The following is a 12076-nucleotide window of genomic DNA, read 5'->3' as shown; positions in this document are numbered from 1 at the left end:
GGGTCCCTTGGGCTGTTTTGGATTCCTAGCTATTGGGGGGGGGGGGAGAAGACATGCAGATCTGCCGTCACAGAGAAGGTAGAGCTTGTACCTGAAGGTGGGCCGGGAGGGGGTGCTCTGCAGCTTACCTGGCTCCTCATGGCCTGACTGAGGGCTGCTGGGAGCAGGGGGCAGGGATTGTTGCATGTGCCCGCCCCCTGAGCTCCTTACTGCCGGAGCTCCGCTCCTGTGCACTCCTGCCGGAAATGACCCCTGTAATATATTTAAGTTCAGACTGGCAGTTTGAAGCGCGAGGGAGTCGTAGCAAAAAAGACCTGGAACAACTTGTTCCAGGTATTTCTGGTCACACTGCACCAACTGATGTGGGAGCATACCAGGGAGGAGGTGCAAGAGAGCGTTCGCACTGTTGGCCTACCCCTGGCGGAGGCGCAGCCATAAGACAGCCAGTCTGGTGTAGTGGTTAAGTGCGTGGACTCTAATCTGGGAGAACCAGGTTTGATTCCCCACTCCTCCACTTGCACCTGGCTGGATGACCTTGGGCAAGCCATAGTTCTGATAAGAGCTGTTCTTGAAAAAGAGCAGTTTCTGTCAGAGCTCTCTCAGCCCCACCGACCTCACAGGGTGTCTGTTGTGGGGAGGGGAAGGGAAAGGAGTTTATAAGCTGCTCTGAGACACCTTTGGGTAGTGAAGGGCGGGGTATAAATCCAATCTCTTCTTCTTCTTCTTCTTCTTCTTCTTCTTCTTCTTCTTCTTCTTCTTCTTCTTCTTCTTCTTCTTCTTCTTCTTCTTTGTGGCTTTTTTCCCACTCCAGCGACATGCGCCTATACGCATAGGCGCAGCAATGCGGCTTGTTTGCGCCTTTTAGCCTGGACACGTCCAGGAAGTGGGATCAACGCGCTTTCCGGTGTTTGCTACCACTTTCACCTGGCATTTTTTTAAACTCAGGAGGGAAGCGTTACAGGACGGGTTGAGTACGGCTGGGGAACGCCGGACAGCTGTGCCTGTGTGAACCGGCCCCTTTATTCTGTTTGTGAAACCACCTATATCATGCCTATATCGTGCCAAACCGTCAGTCTGAACTCGGCCAGAGTTCTGCAACGGTGGAATCAGCTGCCCAGGAAGGTGGTGAGCTCCCCCTCTCTGGCAGTCTTTAAGCAGCAACTGGACAAACACAGTTCGAGACCTGGGTTGCCGCATGATGGAGTGAGCTCCCGTCTCAAGTTCCAGCTCCTGCCAACCTAGCAGTTCGAAAGCAAGACATTGCAAGTAGATAAATACGTACCACTTCGGTGGGAAGGGAACAGCGTTCCGTGCGCCTTGGTGTTTAGTCATGCCAGCCACATGACCACGGAAATGTCTTCGGACAGCGCTGGCTCTTTGGCTTTGAAACGGAGATGAGCACCGCAACCCTAGAGTCGGACTCGACTGGCTTTCGAGCAAGGGAACCTTTACCTTTTTTTTAGACAAACACGTCGGGGGGTGCTCTAGGCTGATCCTGCATTGAACTGGGGGCTGGGCTAGATGGGCCCCTTCCAGCTCTGTGATGCTATGATTCTAAGGCCATTGACAGACCTCTCCTCCATGAATTTGTCTAATCTTTCAAGGCCATGTATGCCCCTGGCCATTACATCCCCTGGCAGCGAATTCCACATTTTAATCACTCTCTGTGCACGGAAGTGTTTCCTTTTGTCCATCCTGACCGTGACAGTAGCTAATTACAATTCTGGTTTACAGTCACCGTTTTCTTCCCCCTAGAACATTCTCTCCATTCATTATAGCCTTAAAATGCTTTCTGTTTCTGGCTGCTGCCCGGGAATCAATGTGCAGTGTTGACCTACGGAACAAAGATATCCAGGGGCATCAACAGCACCATGACCCGAGGGTGTCATGGGGAAGTTAAAAGGAAGAGCTCTTACGGAATTACATTTCTTTGGGAAAGACCAAAGAAGACAGCTCTGTATTTTTGGCATCTAACTCCAAGCATCTAGACTCACTGGGGCCACGGCTGGCTAGATGGTTGCGTCAGCGCTGCGCATGATAGATGTGGTGCACATTGTCATAATAAATACAATACATTCCTACAGGTCCGCTTGGTATTTTCAGCTGTTTGGGATTTTGAAAGGTCATGACCTATCTTCACTTGTCCTTGGGAAGGTTGTCACTCCATGCCTTCGACACAGGTGCAATGACGAACGCAGGCATGCTGCATTGATAGCAAAGGGCCTGCGCAGGTGTGTTATTTAGCGCTTCTATTCATTAAAATAACAGTACTGGCCAAGACCCAAATCATTCAAGGGGGCTTTTCTACGCAGGCAATCAGGTAGCACGTCAATTTCCTCTCCATTATAGCACCTCATACAGTCGTCAAACCCATCTCATTTCTCCACCATACATTGTTTATATAGAGTTTGCAAATATAAGAGTATACATTTTATTAATTTCTACTAATAGAAAGTTTCCCTAAGCATGCCATTAAGTTTTGAATTATATTGTACAGTAAGTACAAGTATATTAGAAGAAGAGGAGGAGGAGGAGGAGGAGGAGGAGGAGACTTTTTTGTCCTCACTCAGGAAGGAGCAAACTGATTGATGCAGGAGCCAAATCGCTCGTTCACAACTTTAATGCCAGGAGCTCCCAAAGTAGAATTTTTGCTCACAAGACTCCACAGCTTAGAGGGAGCCTTGCGGGTGACCTTGGGCCAGCAGCATCCGTTCTCTCAGAACTCTCTCAGCCCCACCTGCCTCACAGGGTGTCTGTTGTGGGGAGAAGAAGGGAAGGCAAGACTCTTTTGTGTGATGAAAAGCGGGGTATAAAACCCTACTCTTCTAGAGGGGCTGAAGGGGCCACGGCCTCCCTGAGAGGATTGGGGCCCTCTTCCTTCTTCAGTGCCGTGCCTCGTCTGTGAGAGCAGCTTCTCTCCTTCTGTCCCCAGGATCAAACCGTTTCCTTGCTCACCTGCCCATGTATTTATTTATTTATTTATTAGTTAGACTTATATCCCGCCCTCCCCCGTGGGGCTCAGGGCGGCTAACAGACAATAAATATTGCAACAATAAAACACAGTTCTCATAGTGAGAAATAAATATACAATTAAAACCATTCCAACTATAGAATTAAATTTAAATTCAAATTTAAAAACTCATAACACTTTACATCTAAAAAACTCCAAACACAGATGGTGACGGTCCTATCCAAAAGTTCCCCATGGTCATTTGATATTTTCACACATTCTCTCAGACGGTCGAGAAGGTTAAGATGTTTAAGGTGATCAGGGGTCCAGTGCTTCTGATGTTTCATTCCATTCCATTCCCAGGGCCTCTTCCACCCCCATGATGGAATATATGAAGGGGGTGGGAGGTGGCGGCCCCTACTTGAAAGCCTGGTGGGGCCGCACCCCCATGTTACCAGAAGTGTGGTCATCCAGCCACACCCACCTTTTGCTTCTTATTCTGTTTACCTTGTTTGTTGTCAAAACCCAGGGCTTTTTTTGTTGCAGGAACCCCTTTGCGTGTTAGGCCACACACCCCTAATGTAGCCAATCCTAATGAGTTCCTGCTGTTGGGTGTGGCCTATTATGCTAATGAGTTCCTGCTGGGTGTGGCCAACTCGGGAGCCAGCCAGAACTCCGTTCCTGTGCGTTCCTGCCCCAAAATAGCCCTGGTTGTATTTGGCTTTGTAGGCAGATTCCAATAATCTTGATTGTAGGTTCCCTCTGCGTTTCCATGTCCTGTGTACACTTATGCTTTGCTCCAGTTCTGCTTTTTAGACTTCGGGTTGGTTCTGCAACCCTAACCCCATTGCATGGTTTATTGAGCGTCCCACCTTGTTGACTGTATTGACTCACTCTGTGTAATCTGCCTTGATTCCCAGTGAGAAAGGCAGACTATAAATAAGATACATAGATAAATGGGGAAATAGCAGCCCTCACCTTCTTTATATTAATAACATAGAACATGCATGCAATTGGTATTCTATCCGAGCTACCCTCAGGGTCCAGTTAGATTACCCATCTCCCAGCATCTTTAAATGGTAAATTCAGATCTGAGGGGACCCCAAGTTGGATGGAGGAAGAGAAAGGGTGTTTAGCTTGTGATGCTAAAATTTACCTTTTGAAAACATCATGAAGGTCCAGTTGTGGGTTATTTCTACTTTCTTGTGATTTTTGACCACCTTCTGACCACATTATGGACATTCTTGTGATTTTTGACCACCTTCTGACCACATTATGGACATCTGCAGCATAATTTTTGAAGATCCTTAAATGATATCTCCTGGAGCCTCATTTGTTTTTACCCTCAAATGAGATATGGATTTCCCAAGTCGCATAAGATTGCTTTGAACACTGCCCAGAGGCCTTAAAGCTTAAGAACATGAGAAGAGCCCTAGTGAATCAAGCCAGTGGTTCATCAGGTCCAGCATACTACCTTACACAGTGGCCAACCAGTTCCTCTGGAAGTCCAAGAACAGAACATAGAGGCTGAGGCCTTCCCCTGATAAGAACGTAAGAAGAGCCCTGCTGGATCAGACCAGGGAGGGTCCATCTAGTCCAGCATCCTGTCTCACACAGTGGCCAACCATTGCCTCTGGACGGCCAACAGCAGGGCAGAGAGGCTGAGGCCTTCTCCTGATGCTGCCTCCTGGCTCTGGGATTCAGAGGCTTAGTGCCTCTGAATGTGGAGGTTCCCCTCAGCAACCATGCCTAGTAGCCACAGAAAGACCAATCCTTCATGAATCTGTCTAATCCCCTTTTAAAGCCGTCTATCCCTGTGGCCATCACTGCGTCCTCTGGCAGCGAATTCCACATTTTAATCACCTGTCATGTAAAAAGCCTGAATCCTGAATCTACTCCCCGTCATCATCTTGTTGCCACACAATGGGGCACTTGCGTGCACAAAGCTACTTAAGAATGCTGTGCCTGTTATCCATACATGATATATTTGCTATGAGAAATACTGGTGTGATACACAGCAGCTGCACCGGATCAGCATAAGGCTCCTTACGCCAAATTGCTGAGCGGTCGGGTTAGAACGGATAAAAGGAAGTACTTCTTCACCCAAAGAGGGATGAACACATGGAATTCACTGCCACAGGAGGTGGTGGCGGCTACAAGCATGGACGGCTTCAAAAGGGAATTAGATAAGCATATGGAGCAGAGGTCCATCAGTGGCTTTTAGCCACAAGGTATAGATAGGGACTCTGGGGCAAGGGATGCTCTGTCTTCTTGGTGCTTGGGGGGTCAACAGTGGGAGGGCTTCTAATGTCCTGGCCCCACTGGTGGACCTTCTGATGGCACCTGGTATTTCTGGCCACTGTGTGACACAGAGTGTTGGACTGGATGGGCCTTTGGCCTCATCCAACATTGGCATCTCTTATGTTCTTATGTTCTTAAAGGAAAGCACCAGCACTGGCAACACAATTTCGCTGTGCAGTGTTTCACTGTGCAAAGTTTGTTCATTCCATGAATGATCTCAGCTCTCGGCAATTGTGGCTGGCAAAATCTGCTGGCGGAAAGTGCCATCAAATTGCAACCGACTAATTTACTTATTTCATTTTATTTACATATTAAATTTGTCAGTCGCCCAGTCCCTGCTAATACAGGGCTCTGGACTATGTACAACATTCATAAAAACACAGCAAGATAAAAGAGTTAAGAACATATTTAAAAAAAAAACCCCAATGGCATTTACTAATGGAGCCAATTTCAGACCGCTGGCTGCTTCACGGGCAGGGGAGAGCAGAGCAAGGCAGATATCAGAAGCAGCAGGAGCGGAAAAGTGTGGCCCCGGAGGGTTTTCAAGGCAAGAGACGTACAGAGGTGACTTGCCACTGCTTGCCTCTGAGTAGCAACCCTGGACTTCCTTGGTGGTCTCCCATCCAGATATTAACCAGGGCTTAGCTGCCAAGATCTGACAAGATTGAGCTGGCCTGGAATATCCGGGTCAGGTCTCCAGATATGGCTTTCCTTTTCTTCCCCCAGTTAGTGAATCTGGAAGAAAGGTATGAGCATTTTGGCATGCAGGAGAGGAGCGGGTGCTTCCTTCCCAGGGCACGTGGCTCAGCCCACTGTTCTTATCCTCGTTATCTAGCATGTTTTCCTTTGCGAACACGATAAGGCGCACGGACGGCAAGCGTGGGACACCGAACGCTCTTCGATCGCATCTCAGTTTGGCAGCTCATTAGATTAGACCTTCAGTGACTTGCTTTAATGAGGCATTTATGATCAGCGAAGGACATCTTAGGGCGCCGGGAGGGGCGATGCACCGGGGATCTGCTATGTGTCTCGTGGACACTTCTGGCTTTCCGTTCCAGGAAAGTCTGCAACAACCAATTTTTGTCATCACAAGCTGGGTCGTCTTGGAGGCTGTGAGTTAGCGCCATCACTTTCGTTTGGTACAACCTGGTAACTCTTGGTGGACAAAAGAGATGATGATGATGATGACGATGACGAAGAAGAGCATACCTAAGGGACCGCCTTTCCCCATATGTTCCCCCACGGGCACTACGGTCAGGAATGCAACATCTCCTGGCGATGCCAGGTCCCAAGGAGGCCAGGCTGGCTACTACCAGGGCCAGAGCCTTCTCGGTGGCGGCTCCTACCTGGTGGAACGAGCTCCCGGAGGAGACCCAGGCCCTGTGGGACCTTGTACAATTCCGCAGGTCCTGTAAGATGGAGCTCTTCCACCAGGCATTTGAGTAGGAGCCGCCACTACTGTACCATCTTCATCTGGCCCTGGGAGAAAGAACGAGAGCGCCAAGCGGAACAGATGGCACTGAGTGGATATAACAGCATTATACGCCATCTTTATGGAAGATCAATTCGAAACATCCAGAGCACTTAATAATAATAATGTCGTAATATTGTAGAAATTGTTTTAAATGGTTTTTAAATGTGTTTTATGCGCTGGCTTATGCCTGATTGTGAGCCGCCCTGAGCCCGCGTTGCAGGGAGGGAGGGCTATAAAATAAATAAATAAATAAATAAATAAATAAAGAGGAGGAGGAGGAGATTGGATTTATACCCCGCCCTTCACTCGGAGTCTCAAAGCGGCTAACAATCTCCTTCCCCTCCCCACAACAGACACCCGGTGAGGTAGGTGGGGCCGAGAGAGCTCTTTCAAGAACTGCTCCTGAGAGAACAGCTCTGAGAGAACTTGTGACCGACCCAAGGTCACACCAGCAGCTGCATGTGGAGGAGTGGGGAATCAAACCCGGTTCTCCCAGATTAGAGTCCACACTCCTAACCACGGCACCAAACTGACTCATTTACATGGCATGATGATGATATTTATCAATCGCCCTATCCCAGCTTACACCAAGTTCTGGGCGATGTACATGAGGGCAGAATGCCAAAAAACTATAAAGCATTAAAATTCTACAAAAAAGTTTAAAAAACTAAGACCCAAATAGAGTCACTAATTATGGCGACCTAGAAATTTCTACCCCAGCTCTGGACTACCAGGCCAGTTTCCGGGCAGGGGGAGAAGGAACTCATAACCAGTGCTCCCTCTAAGCTGCGGAGTCTTGTGAGCAAAACTTCTACTTTGGAAGTTCCTGGCACTCAAGTTTTGAGCGAGCAGTTTGGCGACTGCATAAATTCGTTGGCTCTGGAGCCCTCCTTCCTGAGCTAAGACAAAAATGTGTGAGCCAGAGGCTAAAAAACTGTGAGCTGGCCCACACTGACTCAGCTTAGAGGGAACACTAACAACAATTCAGAAGGGGGGAAGGGAGGGTGCCAGCCAAAGAAAAAACCGTTGCTGCCCTTAACCAGAAGCCTGGCAGAACATCTCTGCCTTACAGGCCCTGCAGCATTGCGTAAGCTCCTGCAGGGCCCTGATGCCATTTGCCAGAGAGTTCCACCAGGTCGGGGCCAGGACCGAGATACCGACGGTCACAGTTGTCCAGGATGACCTACTGTAACACGCCCTTTGTAAATCTCCTGAAAACTTCAAGGGGTTCAAAACGTAATTGACTGACTTTCAACAGAGGTAGGTCAATGGTTATATGCAGGGCTCTTTTTGTAGAAAAAGCCCAGCAGGAACTCATTAGCATAATAGGCCACACCCAACAACAGAAACTCATTAGCATATCCAGCCACGCCCCTGACAGCACAGACTATTAGCATATTAGGCCACACCCCCACGTTACCAGAAGTAGCCGGAACTCCTTTGCATGTTAGGCCACACACCCCTAATGTAGCCAATCCAACTTGGGAGCCAGCCGGAACTCCGTTCCTGTGCGTTCCTGCCCAAAAATAGCGCTGGCCACTCATACAAAAGGGAAGTCAGTGGACAACAGTTACTTCTGCCACATCGGCTGTTCCTCCGCTCCCCCCTTTTGCCTCTGGATTGGCAACTTGGGGGCCAAACAAGAGGCCGGATTTTGCTAAGGGGCCCTCGGTTGCTGACTTCTCACTTTAACTTCACACACAAAAAAACCCCAACAGGTGTGGAAATGGAGAGCCACTCCCGAGCAGGGCCTTGAGCCCTCGTGAAAGAGAGAGACAAATATTATGGTTTGGGGCCCGCCGGCACATGTTTTAGCCTGTCCGTCTGTCTCTTTTTTCCAGATGAGAGCATACGAGGAGCGTTAAGCGGCTCAGACGACAGAAGCCACATACCCCGCCGAGGACGAGGGCCGGCCTCTTTCCCCTCCACCAAGGAGCAGCCTGTTCCCTGTCTGTCTCCGGCAGCTGCTGCCGTCGATCAGGCCCGAGGCCGGACAGAACTGGTAAGTGTCTCATGCCTGGCATTTTGGCCACGTTTCTACGCCACCAGAAGAATTCCAGCGACGCCCTTCTCCCACAAGTGACTTAGGGGGGCAAGCACAAATGTGTAGGTTGTAGGCAGCTGGCAAAACCTGGCGAGGGCAGGATTTGGGGAGAGGAGAGACTTTAGCAGGGTATAATGCTATCAGGGCCACCCCTCCAAAGCGGGCATTTTCTCCACAGGGATGGGTTCTGGTAGGGTTGCCAGCCTCCAGGTGGGGCCTGGAGTTCTCCCACTTTTACAGCTGATCTCCAGCTGACAGATATTAGCTCCCCTGGAGAAAATGGCTGCTTTGAAGGGTGGACTCCATGGCATTGGACCATGCCGAGACCCCTCCCCGAGCCCCACCCTCTTCTGGATCCACCCCCAAAGTCTCCAGGTATTTTCCAACCCAGACCTGGCGGGACATAAATAATAAAATAATAACAACAACAACAATAATAACCCTAGATTCTGGTTGTCTGAAGACCTATTGTAATAGCGTAGGGTTGCCGGTGGCTCAGAGGTTAAGACACTGAGCTGCAGACTGGAAGGTTGGTAGCTTGGCAGTTCGAGACGCGAGTGCCGCATGACGGAGTGAGCTCCCGTCTCTTGCCCCAGCTCCTGCCAACCTAGCAGTTCGAAAGCAAATTGCAAGTAGATAAATAGGTACCACTTCGGTGGGAAGGGAACAGCGTTCCATCACCGTGCACCTTGGCATTTAGTCATGCCGGCCACATGAGCACGGAGAAGTCTTTGGACAGCGCTGGCTCTTCGGCTTGGAAACAGAGATGAGCTCCGCCCCCTAGAGTCAGAGTCGACTGCGTTTTGGGCAAGGGAAACCTTTACCTTACCATATTTTGAAAAGCAAAAAAGAGGACCTATTTCCCGACTGACCACTTCAAGCAAGGGATCCCTAGGACAAATATCATTTTAAAGAGCCCTACTGTTTAAGCCGTGATCATTGCTACTAATGAGGAATATTCCTGGTGGGCAGCCATGTTGGGCCGAAGCAACAACAAACAAGACCACGGTGTACAGTAACTAGCAAAACAATAAATCACCGTATATAAATATACAATATAAGCAGATATTTATATATAATGCTTTTAGAAATCAATTGTCAGCAAAGTTACAACTATAACATTATGAAATGCGATCTTAGGCTTGGCAGTACATATGAAACACTACAGTATAATCTCAGACAAACGACGGATTTCTAGTATAAGTCCATTTACGAATCCTTCTTCAGGTTTGTCGTCTGTATTCTTATCTTCAATGGAATAAAGTACTGCAAGCTGCAATGGAGTGTAACATGCTTAATAATCCAACAAAAAACATAATTGTACTCTAATATATAAAGGAGGATTTACAATTTATAAACTCACCATTATATCACAATGTAAATTCTTATACAGTTTTTTGCTTATATTGTATATTTATATACAGCGATTTAATGTTGGGCCGAAGCAGCAGAACAACGTTTGAGTCCGGTGGTGCCTTTAAGACCAATGAAGTTTTCTTCCTCAAATATATTGAAATGGAAGGATAGACTGTTAAGTTCCATTTCAGAGTAGAGAAGAAGAAGAGAAGAGACTGGATTTATACCCCGCCCTTCACTTGGAGTCTCAGAGCAGCTTACAAACTCCTTTCCCTTCCCCTCCCCACAACAGACACCCTGTGAGGTAGGTGGGGCTGAGAGAGCTCTTGACAGAAACTGCTCTTTTTCAAGGACAGCTCTTATCAGAACTACGGCTTGCCCAAGGTCATCCAGCCAGGTGCGAGTGGAGGAGTGGGGAATCAAACCCGGTTCTCCCAGATTAGAATCCGCGCACTTAACCACGACACCAAACTGGCTCAGAGTATCTGAGGAAGCGCGCGCGCACACGAAATCTCACAACATGAATAAAACCTTGTTGGTCTTAAAGGCACCACCAGACTCAAACTTCGTTCTAGGAATATTCCTAACCTTCCAACCCCAAAAGAGGACATTTTCATCTGTTGTTTTTTTGTTTTTTTTAAGAGTCCAAAAGAGGACAGGCCAAAAAGAGAGGACATGTCCTCTAAAAAGAGGACATCTGGTGACCCTGTACTAGTGGGATATCTCCAGGTGCCACCTGGAGGTTGGCAACACTACAGACCAGTGTTCCCTCTAAGCTGAGCTTAGTGTGAGCCAGCTCACTGTTTTTTTAGCCTCTGGCTCTCGCGTTTTTGTCTTAGCTGAGGAAGGAGGGCTCTGGAGGAAACGAATTCATGCAGCAGCCCAATCGCTCGCTCACCACTTTAATGCCAGCAGCTCACAAAGTAGAATCTTTGCTCACCAGACTCCGCAGCTTTGAGGGAGCCTTGCTACTGACCACTCTTCACCTGCTCTGCCTGCCTGCCGGCTCAGCTGAAACGGTGGGGGAGGGGATGCTGAAAAGTTCTGGCAAATCCTAGAGCAGGGGTGGCGAACCTATGGCACAGGTGCCAGAGGTGGCACTCAGAGCCCTCTCTGTGGCCACGTGTGCCATCGCCCCAGCCAGGCCTAGACCGTCATTAAAGTGTGGAATTCCCTGCCAAATAATTTTAATTAAATGAAAGCATTTGGGATTGCTTTCCTTACTTTGTTTGGATCATCTTAAGTTAATGTATGAGTTGTTTTTTCTAAAGAAAAACCTCAGTATTCAGGTTAAATTGCCTTGTTGGCACTTTGCGATAAATAAGTGGGTTTTGGGTCGCAGTTTGGGCACTTGGTCTCTAAAAGGTTTGCCACCACTGTCCTAGAGCGTTGCATCGGCTCGGTGATGTCACTTCTGGGTATTTCCCGGAAGTGATGTCATGCCATCAGCAAGGTTTCGTCGTCCCCCATACCTGTCTGCCTCCCTCTCCCCCTAGTGGCCAGCTAAGGAAGAAGACGCTTTGGTCACTACCAATGTACAAACTGGCATGAATACCCCCGAAGGAATCTGGATTAGATGAGGGAGTCTTTCGAGAATTCTTCCCCCCCCCCCCCCCCAGAAATCCCTGGGCCACCTCCTGTCTCCTGGGAATGACCGTTCCCAGGATTCCACACAGCAAGAACACGTGACTGTCAATCCCATTTAAATCAATAGTGTAGGTGTGCCCATCGTGAAACAGGTCAGGAGCTTTAAAAAGGCTGCTATAATTTTAGTTCTATGCAGATAGATTAGGGTTGCCAAGTCAAAATGTCTCCTTACCGGGGGACTCCTGTGCCGCGGCTGGAGCGTACGCACGCGCCGCACACACGTCACCCGAAAGTGATGTGATGACACCGGGCATGCTGGGGGCGGGGCCACAACCATCCGAGGGAAAACCATAGAGTTTTCCCT

At 48.7% G+C, this 12076-nt stretch overlaps 1 protein-coding gene across 1 annotated transcript in view; it reads left to right on the top strand.

Annotated features, from left to right (window-relative positions):
• The window catches only part of LOC107118600 (xin actin-binding repeat-containing protein 1-like), a 46796-nt gene that overhangs the window by 20086 nt on the left and 14634 nt on the right, over positions 1-12076 (top strand). Inside the window, exon 2 of the mRNA XM_015420963.1 lies at positions 8567-8727. The gene's annotated coding sequence lies outside the window, so the exon portion shown is untranslated. The remainder of the gene's footprint in view (positions 1-8566; positions 8728-12076) is intronic.

The sequence above is a fragment of the Gekko japonicus genome, unplaced genomic scaffold (genome assembly GCF_001447785.1).
Source record: "Gekko japonicus isolate JY-2015 unplaced genomic scaffold, Gekko_japonicus_V1.1 scaffold3203, whole genome shotgun sequence".
NCBI classification, from domain to species: Eukaryota; Metazoa; Chordata; class Lepidosauria; order Squamata; family Gekkonidae; genus Gekko; species Gekko japonicus.
Note: the sequence above shows the minus strand (reverse complement) of the source record. Positions and strands in the feature narration are given on the sequence as shown.